The sequence below is a fragment of the Bubalus bubalis genome, chromosome 1 (genome assembly GCF_019923935.1).
Source record: "Bubalus bubalis isolate 160015118507 breed Murrah chromosome 1, NDDB_SH_1, whole genome shotgun sequence".
Taxonomy (NCBI): Eukaryota; Metazoa; Chordata; class Mammalia; order Artiodactyla; family Bovidae; genus Bubalus; species Bubalus bubalis.
In genome coordinates, this window is record NC_059157.1 from 86,710,142 (window position 1) to 86,733,188 (window position 23,047).

General features: G+C 37.1%; 1 protein-coding gene across 1 annotated transcript in view; it reads left to right on the top strand.

Annotated features, from left to right (window-relative positions):
* Nucleotides 1–23,047, top strand: part of EPHA6 (EPH receptor A6) — a 1,039,321-nt gene that overhangs the window by 382,267 nt on the left and 634,007 nt on the right. The window lies entirely within an intron of this gene.

Here is a 23,047-nt window from a genome sequence, read left to right on the forward strand (position 1 = left end):
AAGTAAGCCAGAAAGAAAAACACCAATACAGTATACTAACGCATATATATGGAATTTAGAAAGATGGTAACAATAACCCTGCGTATGAGACAGCAAAAGAGACACTGATGTATAGAACAGTCTTATGGACTCTGTGAGAGAGGGAGAGGGTGGGAAGATTTGGGAGAATGGCATTGAAACATGTAAAATATCGTGTATGAAACGAGTTGCCAGTCCAGGTTCGATGCACGATACTGGATGCTTGGGGCTGGTGCACTGGGACGACCCAGAGGGATGGAATGGGGAGGGAGGAGGGATGAGGGTTCAGGATGGGGAACACATGTATTCCTATGGTGGATTCATTTTGATATTTGGCAAAACTAATACAATTATGTAAAGTTTAAAAATAAAATAAAATTAAAAAAAAGAAAGTTATATAGTTGGTTTTTCTTCTAATAGAACTTACAAAATTAACTTAAACACAGAATGACAAATTATATAAAACCATGATTTAAAATTATTTATTTCAGTTAGCAAACATAAAACTACTGAAATGTAAGTGAGGTATTTTGTTGTGAAAATACTAAGAGCATAATGGCTGTATTCTCCTACGAATATTTTGTGTTTTTAGAACAAGAAATTTTTTTTTTTTTGGTTTAGGATATTCATGATTTCATTAAATTGAGCAAGCTGCCATTAAAATGAAACATACCAATGCATCATGAAGAAATTATTTGTTCTTTGATATAAACTATCCTTGGTGGCTCAGACGGTAAAGAATCTGCCAACAATACAGGAGAGCTGGGTTCAATCCCGAGCTGGGAAGATCCGCTGGAAGAGGGGATGGCAACCCACTCCAGTAATCTTGCCTGGAGAATTCCGTGGACAGAGGAGCCTGGCAGGCTACAATCCATCAGGTTGCAAACAGTAGTACACGTCTGAGCATCAAGACACTGATACATCTAAATTATCATATATTGGGAAAATAGGTTCAATCCTTTTCTCTGTACAATAATAAATAAAAGTTTTATTTCATTTTCTTTTTCTCAGTATATTTTTGTACCCTTCTTTTTTTTAAAGTGACTGAACTGAACTGAACTTCTTGTAAAGCAAAACTATAACATTTGTAGTAATACATTGACTGTTATTATGCACCCATTTGATCAAATTTCGGTTCGCTCTATTTTTTGGTGTTGTTGAGAAGCTGGTTATGTTTTTAAGAGCAATCTGTTGGGTGACCTGAGATATGCAATTCAGAGATGTAGTCAAGAAAGCAGTAATAAAGAAAAACTTTCAACTGTAATGTTGCTCTGCATTTAAAATACCAATACAATATTGTAAAGTAATTAACCTCCAATTAAACTAAATAAATTTATATTTTAAATAAATACCATCAGGTTCTCTTTTGTTGTTAAAATGGAAGACCTTATACCAGAACCAGAAAGACATGGATGGGCTCTGTTCCTCTGTGGTATGCTGTATAGAACCTTCCAGAAATCATTTGGTTTCTCTAAGACCCATTTTATTCATTGAAAAAGGTGCCTAATAAAGCCATTCTCAAATACCTGAATGATTATAAACTTCATAATAAATATGAAAATGTCTCAATACAAAAATAATGTATGCTATGTATTAGTTTTCTCTTGCTGCCATAACAAAATTATTAGCTTAAAGCAATGCAAAAATTTTATTCCCTAGTCTTTTTACATCAGAAGTCCAGGTTGACTCAGCTGGTTTCTCTGCTTTTCATTTCATCAGGCTGAAAGCACTGCATTGGCTGGCTTGGGTCTTACTGGGAAGCTTTGAGAAGAACTATAATGATTCCATGCTCATTCAGGTTGTAGGAACAATCTAGTTCTGTGTTTGTAGGTCCCATTAACTTGCCTACTCTCAGGTGGAAACTGCTTTAGTTCATAGAGGACGGTCAGATCCTTGCACACAGGTTCCTGAATCTCAGAGCAAGTAACAGCCATGTCACATCCTCTTCATGCTTGAAGACTTTATGACTGCCCCTTTTTGCCACCAATATCTTGCAGCTTTTCCGGTTTCATCTCTCTTATGCTTCCATCTAAAAAATTCTCTACTTTTCAGAGCTAATGTGATTAGATTAGGCCCACCCAGATGGATGCATAATCCAGGACAGTCTTATTTTAAGGTCTGTAGACTTAATTATATCTGCCAATTCCCTTGTACCATGAAGATAACATATTAACAGGTTCCAAGTATTAGGGCATTAACACCTTTGGGATGCCATTATCCTACCTACCACATACTTTAATACAACTGTGAAAGTGAAAGTTGCTCAGTCATGTCTGACTCTTTGCAATCCCATAGACTACAAAGTTTGTAGAATCCTCCAGGCCAGAATACTGGAGTGGATAGTCTTTCCCTTCTTCAGGGGATTTTCCCAACCCAGGGATCAAACCCAGGTCCCCTGCATTGTGGGCAGATGCTTTACTAGCTGAGCTACAAGGGAAACCCAAGAATACTGGAGTGGATAGCCTATCCCTTCTCCAGTGGATCTTCCCAACCCAGGAATCGAACCTGGGTCTCCTGCACTGTAGGCAGATTCTCCCTGAGCTATCAGGGAAGCCCTCTTACAACTGTGAAGTTATCTTATTAGTTCTGTTGATGGATATAGGAGAATGAACTTGGAGAATTTGAATAATATTAATCAGAGTCAATGGAGTATTAATGTTAAGACAGGAGAGACTAAACCTCTTTTAGTCAGACATAATTTGATAAGAAATAAAATTAGAATGAAAGGAACGGGTACTTGTGGGGTAAGTGGCCACTTAATAGACTTAACAAAATTTTTCCCACAAATATAATGTAATAAAACTAATGTTAATTAAGCAAATGGATATGAACATATGTATTGCCTGAAATTATTTGTTTTAATTACCAGAGCTATTGATTCCAATTTGGAGGAACTTTGATTAATATCAGGTTGAGAATATTGTAACTGAATATCCAAGGTATAATGAAATGAAAATATTAATAAAATTGAGTTATTACAAATGTATGTCATAGCTAAAACTACATATATCCATTTATATGCAGGCAAATTTACATATATACAAATAAAATTTGTTCTATCATTTTGGCACCCCACTCCAGTCCTCTTGCCTGGAAAATCCCATGGATGGAGGAGCCTGGTGGGCTGCAGTCCATGGGATCACGAAGAGTCGGACACGACTGAGCGACTTCACTTTCACTTTTCACTGTCATACATTGGAGAAGGAAATGGCAACCCACTCCAGTGTTCTTGCCTGGAGAATCCCAGGGACGGGGGAGCCTGGTGGGCTGCCGTCTATGGGGTCGCACAGAGTCGAACACGACTGAAGTGACTTAGCAGCAATTTTTAGTTACTCTGGCATTAAAATAAATGCTTTATTCTTAATATTTTAAGTTATTTTTAAATTTTTTATTGAAGTACAGTTTTACATTACAGATTTACAGTATTGTGCCAGTATCTGCTTTATAGCAAATTGACTCAGTTATGCATATATATGCATTTTTTAAAATATTCTTTTCCATTATGGTGTATCACAGGATATTTAATAAATTTCCCTGTGAAATATATAAGCACATTGTTTACATCTTCAAAAAATTGAATGAGGCCTACTCGTGTTAGAGAAGGCAATCTGCTTTATTCATTTGGCTGATTCAAATCTTAATTCATCCATAAATACCCTTACAGATAGATTTAGAATAATACTTGAACAAATGACTCAGGACCACATGACCCAAGCAGATTGAGACATAACATTAACCATTACAGGTACACCACTTTTGAACTTGGCACCCACACACGCATCCTAAAACTGTACTTCAAATTACCAACATTTGCTGGATCATCAAAAAACCAAGAGAGTTCCAGAAAAACATCTATTTCTGCTTTATTGACTATGCCGAAACCTTTGACTGTGTGGATCACAATATACTGTAGAAAATTCTGAAAGAGATGGGCATACCAGACCACCTGACCTGCCTCTTGAGAAACCAGTATGCAGGTCAGGAAGCAACAGTTAGAACTGGACATGGAACAACAGACTGGTTCCAAATAAGAAAATGAGTACATCAAGGCTGTATATTATCACCCTGCTTATTTAACTTATGCAGAGTACATCATGAGAAACGCTGGGCTGGAAGAAGCACAAGCTGGAATCAAGATTACCGGGAGATATATCAATGACCTCAGATATGCAGATGACACCACCCTGATGGCAAAAATTGAAGAAGACCTAAAGAGCCTCTTGATGAAAGTGAAAGTGGAGAGTGAAAAAGTTGGCTTAAAGCTCAACATTCAGAAAACAAAGATCATGGCATCTGGTCCCATCACTTCATGGCAAATAGATGGGGAAACAGTGGAAACAGTGGCTGATTTTATTTTCCTGGGCTCCAAAATCACTGCAGAAGGTGATTGCAGTCATGAAATTTAAAGATGTTTACTCCTTGGAAGGAAAGTTATGACCAGCCTAGACAGCATACTAAAAAGCAGAGACATTACTTTGCCAACAAAGCTCCGTCTAGTCAAGGCTGTGGTTTTTCCAGTGGTCTTGTATGGATGTGAGAGTTGGACTATGAAGAAAGCTGAGTGCCGAAGAATTGATGCTTTTGAACTGCGATATTGGAGAAGACTCTTGAGATTTCCTTGGACAGCAAGGAGATACAACCATTCCATCCTAAAGGAGATCAGTCCTGGGGGTTCATTTTAAGGACTGATGTTGAAGCTGAAACTCCAATACTTTGGCCACCTGATGCAAAGAGCTGACTCATTTGAATTGAATCTGATGCTGGGAAAGATTGAGGGCGGGAGGAGAAAGGGACGACAGAGCATGAGATGGTTGGATGGCATCATTGACTCGATGGGTTTGGGTGGACTCTGGGAGTTGGTGATGGACAGGCAGGCCTGGTGTGCTGCGGTTCATGGGGTCACAAAGAGTCGGACATGACTGAGCAGCTGAACTGAACTGAAGTCTCTGAATGCCCAATAAATCTAATTCACCAGAAAAGGAGGTAAAGTATTATCTTCCTTGATAGAGGCAATTATTATGGTGGTTTGTCACCATAACATCCTTTGCTCCACATCTCAGAGAACTTATGTGGGGATTGTATAAGTTGCTGAATATGTCTGTTCCAATTATGCATTCCAGAACCAGGGGGATAACCACAGAATGGGTTTGGGTGCCCACTGAAACCAGTGTGAGATGGACCTGAGCTAAAACTCCATTGACCTCCTGACTTCCATAAGACCCTACTGTATGAAACACAGTGACATTTTGGGTTTTTTGCAATTAATATCAGATTATACCCACTGTCCATTAGTTTCCCAGTGGTTTGATTATTTCCATTCCCCTACTGCACAGTTATCCTAATGAACGTCAGAAGATCCCTTTGGGGAAGTCTGAGAGAAAGATTAGTATAAATTGTTGACAGTGTACCAGGCTCTTTCTTCAGTGGAACCTGGCTTTGCCTTCTATTCTAGGGCTTCTGGACTGTAAACTGGCTCACACTGGCAATTGTTTGAAAGGCTATGTCTTTATGATTCGGGCTAGACTTTTGTTCTTCAGCTTTTTGTTCTTCAACTTTTGTTCTTCAAAACTTTTATGCTTATACAGATCAAATAAGAATCTTGTCATCTCCCTATCGATTTCCCTCCTATGAACACCATAATCAACTAGCCAACACCATAGGTCTGTGGGAATCAGACTGTTCTAATTGCTGATTTGACCTTTACTCTTCATTGCAGTAACTACTTCCATTATGCCTTGGCCTTTGAGTCGCGATCCTTGGCCCCTGCCACCATAGGATCCAATAACTTCCATTGCATATTTCCTCATTCAGTGATTGCAGTTTCCACTGTAGGCTTGTCTACAGACCAGAGTGATCACAGAGCAGTTCAAAGGATGTCAGGGCTTCCCCAAAAATTTATTAATATTTTTGTACTCATGATGAAAGGTATGTCTCTAGACCCTCCCAGTGTGGTTGAGTAGGTCTTAAAAGACTTATTCACTGTAACATTCCAACCACCTATTTCTAAATTTATCATGTTTTTGTTAAAGTTTTTTTAAAAAACTACATATGCCTTACTTTCGTGGCAACCCTGACCTGACACTGATTTATAACATGTCAAATCAAATGTCTCTTTTGACCAAACATCACTGAAATCCCCATATAGTTATTTTTACTTTAATAAACTTATTAATATGCTTGCACTAAAGTATTTGCCATTAGATCCAAATTTTGCTGCTTAGAACATTAATGAGAATAACATAACGTCATACATTTATTTTTCAACATTAAAATGTGTCTATTTTCAGTACTTTTTCTAGCATTCTTTTGGGCCTACCAGCATCTGAGGCCTTTTCTTGTAAGGAAGAGCCCATCTCCATATGGAAATTGAAATGCCTGACTACTGCTTTCCAAGGCTTCTTTTTGTCAAGGGCATGACACGCTATAGGTTCTGAAAATGGGATTCACCAGTTGGAACTATGAGTTTCTTTTTGCTGCTGAGTAGTGGCAACTATGCAGCTATTTCCAGAGAGAGCAGAAGCAGCAGTTTTCTGGGCAGATTCCAGTGACTCAGCTGGTGGTTCACACTACAGCATCTCGTGTCCATCTAACTAGAAGATTTTAAGACAGTCTATGCCATGATTTTGGATGTAGTTCTGAATCCAGTCCTCTAACTCTCCCAAAGACTCTTAGAGTTACCCAATATTCTTTCACTAAATTACTGTTCTGCCTTTATCAACCACATTCTGTCACACCACTGACCAACATCATTGTACACATTAGTAGAGATTATGTAAGAAAAAAATCCATATAAATATCATCACTGTTAATCATTATTTTGGATGGTTTTATTTTCTCTACACTTTGTGCAGAAAGATTTCTGTAAGTTTAAACTACTTTTCTTGTGTTGTTTATTTTTTCTACTCTATACTTTTTAGTGTTACTATTTCCTTTAAAATAATGGAACAATCTCAGGATTGCTTTAAATCTTGTTTAAACCTGTGGCGGATTCATTTTGATATTTGGCAAAACTAATACAGTTATGTAAAGTTTAAAAATAAAATAAAATTTAAAAAAAATTAAAAAAAAATCAAAAATTGGAAATATTGAGTATTTGGTGTTATTTGAGGATATATTGTAGGCTTCTCTGGTGGCTCAGTTGGTAAGGAATCCACCTGTAGTGCCGGAGACCTGGGTTCAATCCCTGGGTTGGGAAGATCCCCTGGAGATGGGCATGGAAACCCAGTCGAGTATTCTTTGCCTGCAAAATCCCATAGAACAGTTTTATGGACTCTGTTGGAGAGGGAAAGGGTGGGAAGATTTGGGAGAATGGCATTGAAACATGTGTAATATCATGTATGAAACGAGTTGCCAGTCCAGGTTCAATGCACGATACTGGATACTTGGGGCTGGTGCACTGGGAGGACCCAGAGGGATGGTGTGGGGAGGGAGGAGGGAGGAGGGTTCAGAATGGGGAGCACATGTATACCTGTGGCGGATTCGTTTTGATGTTTGGCAAAACTAATACAGTGTTTCAGGTTTTAAAAAAAAAAAATCCCATAGACAGAGGAGCCTGATGGGCTATATTGTATTCATATGGCATATATGGTTCCTGGAAGATGCTATTTTGGGAGACAGTTCTTTCTTCATGATTAGCTAATTAACTCTAACTTTACTTTCCTCTCAGATTCTACTGGCTCTGCTTTCATGAGGCCATTCACATATCTTTATACTGACTACCACCATCCTATTTTAGGGCCCCATTAACTCTTTCTGGACCTCTTATTTAATGAATCTTCCTTTCTTTAATTCCTTCTTTATCCAGTCTACTCTGTGGCCAATTTAATCTTTCAAGAGAAGAACTCTTAGCTATAATCTTTTTTTCTCACCCCTGTCAACTAAGTTGAATATTAAATCCACAGCTTAACATGTATGACCCTGCACACTATGACTTCAGCTCACCTACTCAAACATATTTGTTAGTGTTCTCCTATGTATACAAAGTTAGGGTAAAACCAGCTATTTTATTGTTGGTGTCTTTATTTTTGTATTTGCTTATCTTTGCTTGTGCTGCTGTTACTGGCTCTTTCCTTAAGCCTGAGCCATAATCTTTTCCTTGAAGATACCATCCATACACCATTATCTCCCCAAATGTCTCCTGACTCCCCAGCATATAGCCTTCCTGTTTTCTGAAATCTCACAGAAGTTTACCTAAGTTCTACTTCAAGCATGAATAGTGTATTATATTTTTCAACATCAGATTATATATATTTCAGTAAATTATCCCCAATTTCATATCTTCTACAGGGTATACATATACATTAAATTTAATGAGTATTAAATGAGCATTCCTTAAATTTTATTCATGTAAATGTTTGGTGAGTTGCAAGTTGCATAATGATCATGGGCAGTGGAAATCAGAGCAAATAAATTTACAATTATCTGGCTCTAAGGAGGAATGGAAAATGTCTGAGGCTGATAATGAGAAGACTCAAAGTATATGGACTGAAGTAAAAAGACTAAAAGTGATTGTTATTGCCTGGAGTCATTATGACTGCCAATTAAGTTTTCTGCAGAAGGGAATGAAGCTTTCAGTAGCATCAATGAGCACCATTGTATGAAACAAATTACCTAGAAAGTAGTAAGTAAAAGAGCTTCATATCAGAAGTTGAAATGGCATTATCTTTTGGAGATTACTGATTTTTTGAACGTGTATTTTTAACTATACAATACAAATTGCAGTGTGACTTTGTCTATACAAAGCAAGCTTGTAAGGCAGTCTGACAAAGTCACTTGGTTTTGATTGAAAGACAAGTATATGACTACATTTCTGCACACCTGTGAAAATATGAGAAATTATCTCTTCTATTTAGATTAGGCTTACCTTCTATGGGACCTCTATGTTTCTTTAATATTGAATTTGGATGATTGTTTTATTATAGAAAGCAATTACTCTCCCAAAGGAAGTGTTTAATTTAATGGAACAAGCATTTAGTAATACCATCTATTGTAATATGTGCAAATATATAAGTGCTATTATAAAAGATACTAGATATGGCTCCCAGTCCTGAATAATTACATACTCTAAACAATTACTTTTACTTTAAAAAAAAACCTTTATAATTTTTTAAAAAGATGATAATAAATAGAAAAACATGTATCCTTTCACACTTTGTAGTTAAGAGTTGAAAAGCATGTACTTTTTTTTCCCTTTTAATCAAAAAGTCACACTGTGGATATTGCTTTCTGTGGGTAGAAAAATTCTGTCTGTGTTCTTTTATATCCTGAGTAAATTGCTTGTCATGTTAGGTTTAGAAAGTCAAATTAGAATACAAATTAAAAGTGTTTTCCCAAAATCCATTTGGTTGATATTTTAGAATCGTTGCTTTTTGAAGAATATTTGGAAGAATATTGAATTAGAGTACAGTACTAGGACGGCCATCCACAGATGTTCGGGCTGCAGACTGTATGATTCCATGGGCTTCATAATACGCTTGTAATTTTGACATAATAAATGGCCTCTAAATCAGAGGAGATTATCATAACAAAATTTTGCTATGGTTGTTCATGTTTTATGACCACTGCTGATCAGCTGCTCCTCTGCTGCATGTCATCTGCATACAGGTCCTGGGCTGAAGACATATCTTCTATAATGAATTTCTGGTCATACAAGAGGCTGAATTCATATCTTCTATAATGAATTTCTGGTCATATGACAGGAAGCACACCTAGGTTCCAAGATTTCCATAACAAAATAACAGAGGAATTTTGGCTTATATATTTTGGACAAAGTAATTTTAAATGACCACAGTTCACCAAGACAAAATTATATAATCTTGTCACAAGATAATGCAGGGAATTTTGGAGAACAGTAATATAATCTAGCATAGGTACCATTCATCTGAATGAATGCTGAAGCCTCTGTGTATTTTGTTTTACTTGGAAACTGAATTTTTATGTTTGGATTCTCCCTATACATTCATTTCGGAGAAGGCGATGGCACCCCACTCCAATACTCTTGCCTAGAAATTCCCATGGACGGAGGAGCCTGGTGGGCTGCAGTCCATGAGGTCGCGAAGAGTCGGACACGACTGAGCGACTTCACTTTCACTTTTCACTTTCATGCATTGGAGAAGGAAATGGCAACACACTCCAGTGTTCTTGCCTGGAGAATCCCAGGGATGGGGGAGCCTGGTGGGCTGCCGTCTATGGGGTCGCACAGAGTCGGACACGACTGAAGCGACTTAGCAGCAGCAGCCCCAGCATACATTCATTTTAATTTAATTTCTTTAAAAAGTTACTGTGTTGAGATTTGAATATTCAGATTTTAAGATTTTATTGAAAAACAATCTCTATCCAAATCAGCTAAAGAATTGACATAGGCATATTTGTTTTTAAGTTCAAAGCCTGAATATTAATAATGAAGCTAGCCAGTTAACTCTCTGTGCTTTAAGATACAGGTGTTGTAATTGATCACTTTTCTTCTTTTATGTTATCAGACTTAAAGAATAGTGTTTATTAAAGTGTGGTTCATGAAGAACAGTCTAAGTTATACAACTCATGTTAGTATACAGTCTGTTTAAAATTAACAATATTATTCATTAATAATTCTAATGGATATTAAATTTTTAAATCTATCATATATGGAGGTCAGAAGTCTCATTAAAAAGGAGATAGCTCACAACTTTCATTATTAGTTCCATAGCATCAATTTTAATGCTATGAAGCTTTAATTACTTATTTCACTACTACACTACTACACTTTAAAAAATTAAAGTTTTAGACTTTATCTCTTTCCTTGATTTCAGAAATAGCAATATTGAATAGTCAGAGGTTATAATAGAATTACATGTTGGATAGACTTAGCCATGAAAATCCAATTTAGATTTTGTTTTTATAGTCTATTAATTCCATCTTTCACATGATGGCATACGTCCTAAATTAAGTATATTTGTAGTGGTACTGTGGAATTTTAAATATCAATTGACATAAAGCCACTATGAGCTAATAATCATATGATTTTTGTTACAATTCAAAATACTGTGTTTGTAAATCCTGACATCTACCGTTTCATTTTCATTAAGGACTTTAACTCCACTGTTCTTTATTCTAAAGGACTCCTTTTTTATAGTCTACATGGAGTGACATCTTACACTGGTGTCAACTTATTATATATATTAACATTTATGTGTCAAATAGGACTCTGCTTTGCTGTTTCTAAAAAAGTCCAATACAGGTTTCCTCCAGCACTGAAACAGGTTTTTGTTAATTCATTTGAGCTCCAGGTAAAGTTGTTTGCTGATATTTAGTGATTAATGTGGGGTGAAATATGTACATCTTCAAGCACTGAAATCCCATTTGGTGTGAAATTACATTTCTTAAGGCTAGATGTATGACAGACATGTGGTATCTTAGCTAATAAGACCCACAGATACAATAGCAGGCTCTCTTCTATTTCATGTTCAAACTAGAATGCACATTCATTTAGTTCATCAGCTAGTAGAATCACCTTCAATGTTTATATAATCTCCTTTACTTCCCTCACTTTCTCTTCCTACCTCTCTTCCCATCTCTCCCTCATCTAGTTTAAATATCGTTGGTGTCTTGTATATATAATGTGATTCCATTGTATACATCTTTAGATGTTTATTATGGCATCTCTGACAATACTCATTCTCTCACATATCTCCTTGTTTCATTTTCATATTATAGAATCATTGCCCAATTAATATGAGTTAACAGATACATATTAGACACTAATGCTTCATAAAATGTAAACTTTTATCTTAATGCATAGAAATAGAGGAAAACAATAGAATGGGAAAGACTACAGATCTCTTCAAGAAAATTAGAGATACCAAGGGAACATTTTATGCAAATATGGGCTCAATAAAGGACAGAAATAGTAGGGACCTAACAGAAGCAGAAGATATTAAGAAGAGGTGGCAAGAATACACAGAAGAACTGTGCAAAAAAGATCTTCACGACCCAGATAATCACGATGGTGTGATCACTCAGCTAGAGCCAGACATCCTGGAATGTGAAGTCAAGTGGGCCTTAGAAAGCATCACTATGAACAAAGCTAGTGGAGGTGATGGACTTCCAGTTGAGCTATTTCAAATCCTAAAAGATGATGCTGTGAAAGTGCTGCACTCAATATGCCAGAAAATTTGGAAAACTCAGCATGGACACAGGACTGGAAAAGGTCAGTTTTCATTCCAATCCCAAAGAAAGGCAATGCCAAAGAATGCTCAAACTACCGCACAATTGCACTCATCTCACATGCTAGTAAAGTGATGTTTAAACTTCTCCAAGCCAGGCTTCAGCAAAACATGAACCGTGAACTTCCTGATGTTCAAGCTGGTTTTAGAAAAGGCAGAGGAACCAGAGATCAAATTGCCAACATCTGCTGGATCATCAAAAAAGCAAGAGAATTCCAGGAAAACATTGATTTCTGCTTTATTGACTATGCCAAAGCCTTTGACTGTGTGGATCACAATAAACTGTGGAAAATTCTGAAAGAGATGGGCATACCAGATCACCTGACCTGCCTCTTGAGAAACCTATATGCACATCAGGAAGCATCAGTTAGAACTGGACATGGAACAACAGGCTGATTCCAAATAGGAAAAGGAGTACGTCAAGGCTGTATACTGTCACCCTGCTTATTTAACTTATATGCAGAGTACATCATGAGAAACACTGAGCTGGAGGAAGCACAAGCTGGAATCAAGATTGCCAGGAGAAATATCAGTCACTTCAGATATGCAGATGACACCACCCTTATGGCAGAAAGTGAAGAAGAACTAAAGAGCTTCTTGATGAAAGTGAAAGAGGAGAGTAAAAAGTTGGCTTCAAGCTCAACATTCAGAAAACTAGGATCATGGCATCCGGTCCCATCACTTCATTGGAAATAGATGGGGAAACAGTGGAAACAGTGTCAGACTATTTTTCTGGGATCCAAAATCACTGCAGATGGTGATTGCAACCATGAAATTGGGGCTGGTGCACTGGGACGACCCAGAGGGATGGTATGGGGAGGGAGGAAGGAGGAGGGCTCAGGATGGAGAACACATGTATACCTGTGGTGGGTTCATTTTGATATTTGGCAAAACCAATACAATATTGTAAAGTTTAAAAATGAAATAAAATTAAAAAGAAAAAAAAGATGCTTACTCCTTGGAAGGAAAGTGCAGCCTACCAGGCTCCTCCATCCATGGGTTTTCCAGGCAAGAGTACTGGAGTGGGGTGCCATTGCCTTCTCCGATGACCAACCTAGACAGCATATTAAAGAGCAGAGACATTCCTTTGCCAACAAAGGTCTGTCTAGTCAAGGCTATGGTTTTTCCAGTGGTCATGTATGAATGTGAGAGTTGGACTATAAGGAAAGCTCCAAAGAATTGATGCTTTTGAACTGTGGTGTTGGAGAAGACTCTTGACAGTCCCTTGGACTGTGAGGCGATCCAACCAGTCCATCCTAAAGGAGATCAGTCCTGGGTGTTCATTGGAAGGACTGATGTTGAAGCTGAAAGTCCAGTACTTTGGCCACCTGAGAGCTGACTCATTTGAAAAGACCCCGATGCTGGGAAAGATTGAGGGCAGGAAGACAAGGGGACGACAGAGGATGAGATGGTTGATGTCGACTCAATGGACATGAGTTTGTGTAAACTCCAGCAGTTGGTGATGGATAGGGAGGCCTGGCATGCTGCGGTTCATGGGGTCGCAAAGATTCGGATACTACTGAGTGACTGAACTGAACTGAACCTCTAATTAATTCTATTATGTTCATGGTTTCCCTCATTTAACCTCACCTTATAACTTTCATTTGAGTAAGTAAATTGACTTTTGCTTACTAAAAATAAAGTTTGTAGAGATTTTAAACCTGTAAGTATTTACCTAATGTAATTTCATACGCAGTGCAGAGTATAGACATATACTCTGAGGCCATAAAGGACCCAGAATTTAAGAAAAATGCATGTGCTCCTGGTAAGCACTTGCTAAATACCCTCAGCGAATTTAGGAATAAGTAAGAAAGTTCTATATTAGACAAAGCTGTAGAGGGGAATAGAAACAGTTTTATGAGCAAATGATAGTATTAGTTACTATTAATGTCATTTCTTCTGTATTCACAATTGAATCGAGAAATTCAAATCATATAAGCTGAAGGGCTATTCTTAGATAGCATCTTTAACACCTCAGGTAGAATCTGCATTAAAAAAAAAACCTTAAGTGAAGGTATGTGTACTCAGTCATTCAGTCGTGTCCGACTCTTTGCTCTTTGTGACCACATGGACTACACAGCCTTCCAGGGTCCTCTGTCCATAGCATTTCCTATGCAAGAATACTGTAGTGGGTTTCCATTTCCTTCTCCAGGGGTTCTTCCCAACCCAGGGATCTTACCTGTGTCTCCTGTGTCTCCTGCATTGGCAGGCAGATTCTTTGCTACCAAGCCACCTAGGAAGTGAAGGTATAATCACAGATAAAGTTGCTAACTCAAAAACTTGTGCTGAAAAGACAGTAGGACACCAGGGAACCAGGATCAAGTCTGAGGGCAAATGAGAGAAATAAATTCCAAGGAATGACACCTAGGCACTCTGCATATTACTGACTGGAGGGCCTGAAAGCCCCATTTTTTTTCTTGAGGATAATGCATAAACTAGTAATAAACTCACTATTAAGTATTGAAACTAGCCAGGAAAAAATTCTGTATTAGCTAGAGAAAAAAACCAATATTAGAACATGGGAGGTTAATACCAGCTCTCTGGAGGCTCAGATGGTAAAGAATCTGCCTGCAATGCAGGAGACCTGGGTTCGATTCCTAGGTCAAGTGGATCCTCTGGAGAAGGAAATAGCAACCCACTCCAGTATTCTTGCCTGCACAATCCCATGGACAGAGGACCCTGATGGCTACAATCCATGGGGCACACACGACTGAGTGATCAACACTCACTTTTCACACAGATTTATAAGTGATAGAAGGCATTGATTCCACATGTTATGGAGACTAAGAAATGTTGAATTAGTGTCTGTTGAAAGAATAAGTGCAGAGATATTAAAAAAAAAAAAAAGATTAGTACAGCTATTCATTCCAAATGCGTAGAGGTAAATTATTATCTAATGAGTGAAAGATGATAGAAGTCGGTAAAGCTTGATTTTTTCAGTCATGGAAAAAAACCTCAGTAGGAAGATTAATGTGTAGGAGAGTGATTATCAGTGGGTAGAATCTGGGACTCGAAAAGGTGGTCAAGAGTCCAGGCAGCCATGTTTAGAAGAAGTAAGAGATAATGAAGGTAGAAAGAGCAGGCATGGAAGGGAAGCTCAACCTGAAGAAGATATTAAAGTACAGCCAATAAGCCTTTGTGGAGAAGGAAATGGCAACCCACTCCAGTATTCTTGCCTAGAAAATCCCATGCACGGAGGAGTCTGGTAGACTACAGTCCATGGGGTTGCAAAGAGTCGGACATGACTCAGTGTCTTCATTTTCACTTTCAGTAAGTCTTTGAACTGGTTTTGTGTGATGTCTGGGTGAAGTCAGAACCATAGCTAACTACAAGATCAAAGTATTAGTGACAGTGAGAATGGTAACTCAGTTATCAGAATTACAGCATTCTAGAGATGGGACAGATTTGGCTATATAGGCACATAGTTAGGGAGTGGAGGAAACATGATCAGTTCAGTTTGGGACATAATGTGTTTAGATATTCATCAAGTAAGATGGCTAGAAGATAATTTGTAATAGGGCTGTGTGATCTGAAAGGCCAAAACCATAGAAATTACCAAGAGAGAACTCTGGAAGGACATGGACATGGGGAAACCTTAAAGAGTAATACAGATTAAAAATAAGGAGTGTTTATAGAACAAGAAGTCTGTACAATTAATACATGTGAAAGCAGAACATTAAGAAGGAAGCACATTGAGCATTGCCCAATGCAATGCAGAATTGAGAAACGCAACAGCTAACTGGTTCACAAGTGGCAACCTGAAACGATAGGAGTGGAGTCGGGTTGTAATGGGTTAAGGGTGTGGTGGCTGTCGGCATGAACATGACATGTGTAAACTGATGTTTTAAAGTTTGCTGTGAGAAATAAAAATTTTATGTAGAAAATGCTTGCTTTTAATTTGTAAGATAAGGAAGCATCCCTACAATCGGATGTGCACATTCCTAAAATTTTACAGAGGGAGTACAATCAGCTCCTAAATGCACCACTATGCCTACTTATGATGTATTGTACACAGTAGTAATTGAAAGGTAAAACAATTGCCATATATTTCATTTGGCTTTTGTTGTTATGTGAATGTGGAACTTTGTAATTACTCTATAGGTATGAGTCATCTTCACAATCATTTTTGTCTCTTTTTAGAGGGATATAAAGAATAAAGCTGTAAAATCAGGAAGGAATCAAATATAAATAATTAAATAAAGTTTGCTATGAGATAATGGTTTGACAGAGAGTGTGCAAGCTATGGACGTGTTTCAAGAAATGTGAAATATGTAGGAGTAGGAACTATTAATACATCTTAGCTGTTCTGTATGTCCTGTGGAACTTTTCACAGTTCTTGGCACAGGGAAGTCTCTTACCAATTGTTGAATTAATGATTAAATAAGCAAGAAAACCAGCTGAGAGGCTATTTACTTTCTTGTCCAGAATCCTGAAACCCATGACCTTGCAAGTGTTTCATGAACAGATAGCTTAAGCAGATCTAACTGCACTATGATTCTTAGTCCTTCTAAAATTCCTGACCTAGTACTTAAATATGGAGGAAACATGAATTGCTGAGACACAACTTTAAGCAAATAAAAACCAATCATACTGTTAAACACAATGCCAGTTTTGTTTTTTTTTTTAATAATCTGTTGGACTGAATTAGATTCATTTTAAAGTATTGCTTATGTTCTATGAATATGAATTGCTGTAGATCTGGATACATCTTCTTTTATCATATCCATCATATTTGATCATATACACATATTCCAAAGGTGTAATGTCCTAAAATAAAGGAATGTCTCTAAAACTTAGAGATGTACTTAATGTTGTACTATCTATCAGTAGTTCAACTGCTTCCCTTGAATAATAGCATCATCATTCCCTTGCCTATTGCTCAAATGATTAGTTACATAGTACAACCAAACTCTTGTAGTTTCAGAGAACCAAGAACATTTACATTTTTAATGAGCAAATAGCATGCTGTTCATGGCTTTGACCTCAGGTAACATGATCTGCATAGTGATTCATGATTAGCACCAACAAAATTATTTCATAAGCTTACAGATTTCCAAACAATATGGCTTTTGAGTCTAACTTGCTAGATTTTGTCTTTTTCTATTACTTCTCATGTCATATATTGTATAAATATATAGATCTTATTTTGAAATATGTTAGAAGTTTTGGCTAGACCTAGACTTAAAGTTTGAGACATTAAATAACTTGCTGGTTGTAATAAATATTAATATAAAATGCCATAAACTATATTTGAAATGTATTAAAACTTAAATGTCAAAAGTGACATGCTAGCAAATTCTAGAAATATAACATTTTAAATTCTTTAAAATATCATCTTCAAGATATTTAAAAACACATTAGCATACTAGTTTGATCAGGCTTCCATAACAAAAATGCCACAGACTGGGTGGTTTATACAACAGAAATTTAATTAATTACAGTTCTGAAGGCTATAAGTCTGAGACCAAGGTGTCTGCAAAGTTTGATTTCTTCCATGACCCCTCTGCTTGGCTTAAAGATGGCTGTCTTCTCCCTCTGTCCTCACTTGTCCTTTTCTTTGTTCATCCCTGGTATCTCTCTATGTGTCTTAATCTCCTTCTTTAGATTGGATAAGGGCCTATCTTGTTTTAACTCAATCATTTATTTAAAAGCCCTATTTCCAAATATACTTACATTCTGTGATACTGAGGGTTAGAGCCTTAGCACATGTCATTCCATAACAATGAACTTAAAGTATTGGGTAGATTTTTCTGCTCACCCAGAAAATTTTCCAAGGTTCAGAAAAATGTAGAAAAATATGAAATACATATTTAGGAAACCCATTATGGACAGAAAAATGAAGCTACTGCATTGTAGTGATTGAAGAGTTAGACTTATAATCAGATAATTTGGATTGTATTCCTCAAATATGCTAAGATATAAAAGTGGAAGGAATTTTGGAAAATCGAATTACTGTTGTATTAAGAAACAGAATGGCTGGCTCAATTTTGCAAGTATTCCCAGCAAGTTTCCTCATGAAATGATCAGTCTACTTTTTATTCAGATAAATTCAGCCTATAATACAAATAAGTGAAAATAAATGTTGATTATTGTAAACGTGTAGATTTGTAATTATTAACTATCCTGGCAAATCACATATAATGCTTTTAAATGAAAACATGTAATATATGTATCTATTCTAAGCCTTTTACTTTATTTTGTGAACATTTATAGTATGCAAAATAAATGATGCAAGTACCATGTACAATTGCTCTGTTTATTAAATTCTATCTACAAATTTGAAGTTATCTAAAACAGTCTATTAGAATATTTGGAAAACTCTTTTTGAAGTATCAATACTAGACATACAGTGTTTGATAGGAATGGGAAAATTAGATTTATGACGTAGATACCAATCTATGTAAGCCACCTGAAGCCTTTTCTTTTGAGTATCACCACTGTCTGGATGGCTCCAGTGGAAATGGCTACCTCAGAGCGTTGGCTATGTTTTTGATCCTGACCTCTGAACATATTGATTCAGTAAGGCCCAGGTATACCTGGACCAAATATAATTCCTCTTCTCTAAACTGAAAGATAGAGTAGAGAAAAGTGATAGCCAAGAGTTTTGGAAGATAAGTCCTCCTGGTGGCCGTACCCCAGAGAAAAGACCCTGGTTCCTGCCTTTCTGGAGACTGGATAAGATGTCCCAGTGATTTTTCAAAAAATTTCACATCACTTTTATTTCTTTCATTTTCATAGTTTGGCTTAGATTACCTGCAACTAAAATAACCTAATGTATTCTCATAAAGCAACAATTTAAAAGTATCCTGAGACAGATAATTGGTTCCCACTGAAATTCCCTCAGAATACTGACTTTCTCCCCCAAATATATCATCACAATTTTATATTATAAACTTGCTTATCTAAAAAGAAACATTATTGGAAATGAATCTAAGAAATATATAGGATTTTCAATCATGCATTGACAATTTTTATAAATTGGTTATCACCAATTGACTATACACTTTTTATTAGTTTATTGTGATTCCTCTGCTGAAATATAAGCAACACTTTGCATTATGGAGAATTAATGAAGTTGAGCTAACTGCATCTTAATCTTGTCAGAAACATCGAGAAATCATGCTAGGTTCAGGGGTTGTGATGATTTTGTACAGAAAAAAGTAGCTTCAGAAAGTCTTTTCTAGAAGAGAGTCCTTTTAAGAAAATTGACATTTTCTTCATAGATATTTTCAAAAATTATGACTTCCCATATAGCTTCATACAAGACTCAAGATACAAGTCATTCTCTTTTAAATAAGTAAGTATGAATTATATGAATGATAAACATAAGCCTATAGCCTTTGATTTGCTGAACAGTGGATGACTGCCTGGTACTATAGCTAGAGGAAATAATGATGAAACTTTACAATAAAAATGCTTCAGATCAGATCAGTTGCTCAGTCGTGTTGGACTCTTTGCGACCCCATGAATCGCAGCACGCCAGGCCTCCCTGTCCATCACCAACCCCTGGAGTTCACTGAGACTCACGTCCATCGAGTCAGTGATGCCATCCAGCCATCTCATCCTCTGTCGTCCCCTTCTCCTCCTGCCCCAATTCCTCCCAGCATCAGTCTTTTCCAATGAGTCAACTCTTTGCATGAGGTGGCCAAAGTACTGGAGTTTCAGCTTTAGCATCATTCCTTCCAAAGAAATCCCAGGGCTGATCTCCTTCAGAATGGACTGGTTGGATCTCCTTGCAGTCCAAGGGACTCTCAAGAGTCTTCTCCAACACCACAGTTCAAAAGCATCAATTCTTTGGTGCTCAGCCTTCTTCACAGTCCAACTCTCACATCCATACATGACCACAGGAAAAACCATAGCCTTGACTAGACGAACCTTTGTTGGCAAAGTAATGTCTCTGCTTCTGAATATGCTATCTAGCTTGGTCATAATTTTCGTTCCAAGGAGTAAGCATCTTTTAATTTCATGGCTGCAGTCACCATCTGCAGTGATTTTGGAGCCCAAAAAAATAAAGTCTGACACTGTTTCCACTGTTTCCCCATCTATTTCCCATGAAGTGATGGGACCAGATGCCATGATCTTCCTTTTCTGAATGCTGAGCTTTAAGCCAACTTTTTCACTCTCCACTTTCACTTTCATAAAGAGGTTTTTGAGTTCCTCTTCACTTTCTGCCATAAGGGTGGTGTCATCTGCATATCTGAGGTTATTGATATTTCTCCCAGCAATCTTGATTCCAGTTTGTGTTTCTTCCAGTCCAGCGTTTCTCATGATGTACTCTGCATATAAGTTAAATAAACAGGGTGACAATATACAGCCTTGACGAACTCCTTTTCCTATTTGGAACCAGTCTGTTGTTCCATGTCCAGTTCTAACTGTTGCTTCCTGACCTGCATACAAATTTCTCAAGAGGCAGATCAGGTGATCTGGTATTCCCATCTCTTTCAGAATTTTCCACAGTTTATTGTGATCCACACAGTCAAAGGCTTTGGCATAGTCGATAAAGCAGAAATAGATGTTTTTCTGGAACTCTCTTGCTTTTTCTATGATCCAGCGGATGTTGGCAATTTGATCTCTGGTTCCTCTGCCTTTTCTAAAACCAGCTTGAACATCAGGAAGTTCACAGTTCACATATTGCTGAAGCCTGGCTTGAAGAATTTTGAGCATTACTTTATTAGCGTGTGAGATGAGTGCAATTGTACAGTAGTTAGATCATTCTTTGGCATTGCCTTTCTTTGGGATTGGAATGAAAACTGACCATTTCCAGTCCTGTGGGCACTGCTCAGTTTTCCAAATTTGCTGACATATTGAGTGCAGCACTTGCACAGCATCATCTTTCAGGATTTGGAATAGCTCAACTGGAATTCCATCACCTCCACTAACTTTGTTCATAGTGATGCTTTCTAAGGCCCACTTGACTTCACATTCCAGGATGTCTGGCTCTAGGTCAGTGATCACACCATTGTGATTATCTGGGTCGTGAAGATCTTTTTTGTACAGTTTTTCTGTGTATTCTTGCCATCTCTTCTTAATATCTTCTGCTTCTGTTAGGTCCATACCATTTCTGTCCTTTATCGAGCTCATCTTTGCATGAAATGTTCCTTTGATATCTCTGATTTTCTTGAAGAGATCCCTAGTCTTTTCCATTCTGTTGTTTTCCTCTATATCTTTGCATTGATCGCTGAAGAAGGCTTTCTTATCTCTTCTTGCTATTCTTTGGAACTCTGCATTCAGATGTTTATATCTTTCCTTTTCTCCTTTGCTTTTCACTTCTCTTCTTTTCACAGCTATTTGTAAGGCCTCCCCAGACAGCCATAATGCTTAAACATGGCTAATTTTCTTCTTTGTTTCTTAAAGGAAGTCTATATATTTTAAATCTATTTTTTTATTTAGGTTTAACATTATTTTCAATATTATTTTAAAATACATATTTTAAGGCTCAGCAGGAAGTGATAGTGTTCATCTCATTTAACTGGTCAGCTTAATTTTATTTAATAATAATTTGAACTCAGAATTAATAATAGCTTTTCATATACTTACCTCCTTAAGTTTGACATATGACATGAGTAGTGTGTTACCCATTTTCAGATAAGAAGATGTAACCAAGCAGAGTCAATGTTTCCAAAAATCATTGCTCTCTCTGATTAGTTTTAAATAAAAGTCAAATCCAGTTCTATAAACCTGACCAGGAAGATGAAAGACTTATATGGTGAGAACTATAAAATATTGATAAAGGAATTTGAAGATGATTCAAAGAATTGAAACTATCCCATGCTTATGGATTGGAATAATTAATATTGTTAAAATGCTATAGATTTAATGCAATCTCTATGAAATTAACCATGACATTTTTAACAGAACTAGAACAAATAATCCTAAAATGTATATGGAACCATAAAAGAACCAGAATTGCCAAACCAATCCTAAGGAGAAAGAACAAAGCTGGAGGCATAGCCCTACCAGACTTCATGCAATCTACAAAGCTACAGTAGTCAAAACAGAATGGTATGGCATAAAAAGCGACATGAACCAACAGAACAGAAGAGAAAGCCCAAAAATAAGCCCACAGATCTATGGTCAGTTCATTTTCAACAAAAGATATGAGAATATACAATGGAGAAATGATAGTCTCTTCAGCAAGTGGTATTGAGAAAGCTGGACAGCTGCAGCATGTAAATTAAAGATAAATTCATAATGGCTAAAAGTCTTAACTATAAGACATGACACCATTAAACTTCTAGAAGAGAACCTAGGCAAAACATTCTCTGACACAAATCATAGCAATGTTTTCTTAAGTCAGTCTCCCCATGCAATAGAAATAAGAGCAAAGATAAACAAATGGGACCTAATTAAACTTAAAATCCTTTGCACAGCAAAAGAAACCATAAACAAAATGAAAAGACAACCTACAGGATGGGAGAAAAAAATTGCAAATGAAGTGACCAACAAGGGATTAATTTCCAAAATATACAAACAGCTCATACAACTCAATAAAAAAAATCAATAATAAAATGGGCAGAATACCTAAATAGATAGTTCAGTTCTATTCAGTTCAGTTCAGTTCAGTCGCTCAGTCATATCCAACTCTGCGACCCCATGGACTTCAGCACACCAGACCTCCCTGTCCTTCAACAACTCCCAGAGTTTACTCAAACTCATGTCCATTGAGTCGGTGATGCCATCCAACCATCTCATCTTCTGTGGTCCCCTTCTCCTCTCACCTTCGATCTTTCCCAGAATCACAGTGTTTTCCAATGAGTTGGTTCTTCACATCAGGTGGCCACGTATTGGAGTTTCAGCTTCAGCATCAGTCCTTCCAATGAATATTCAGG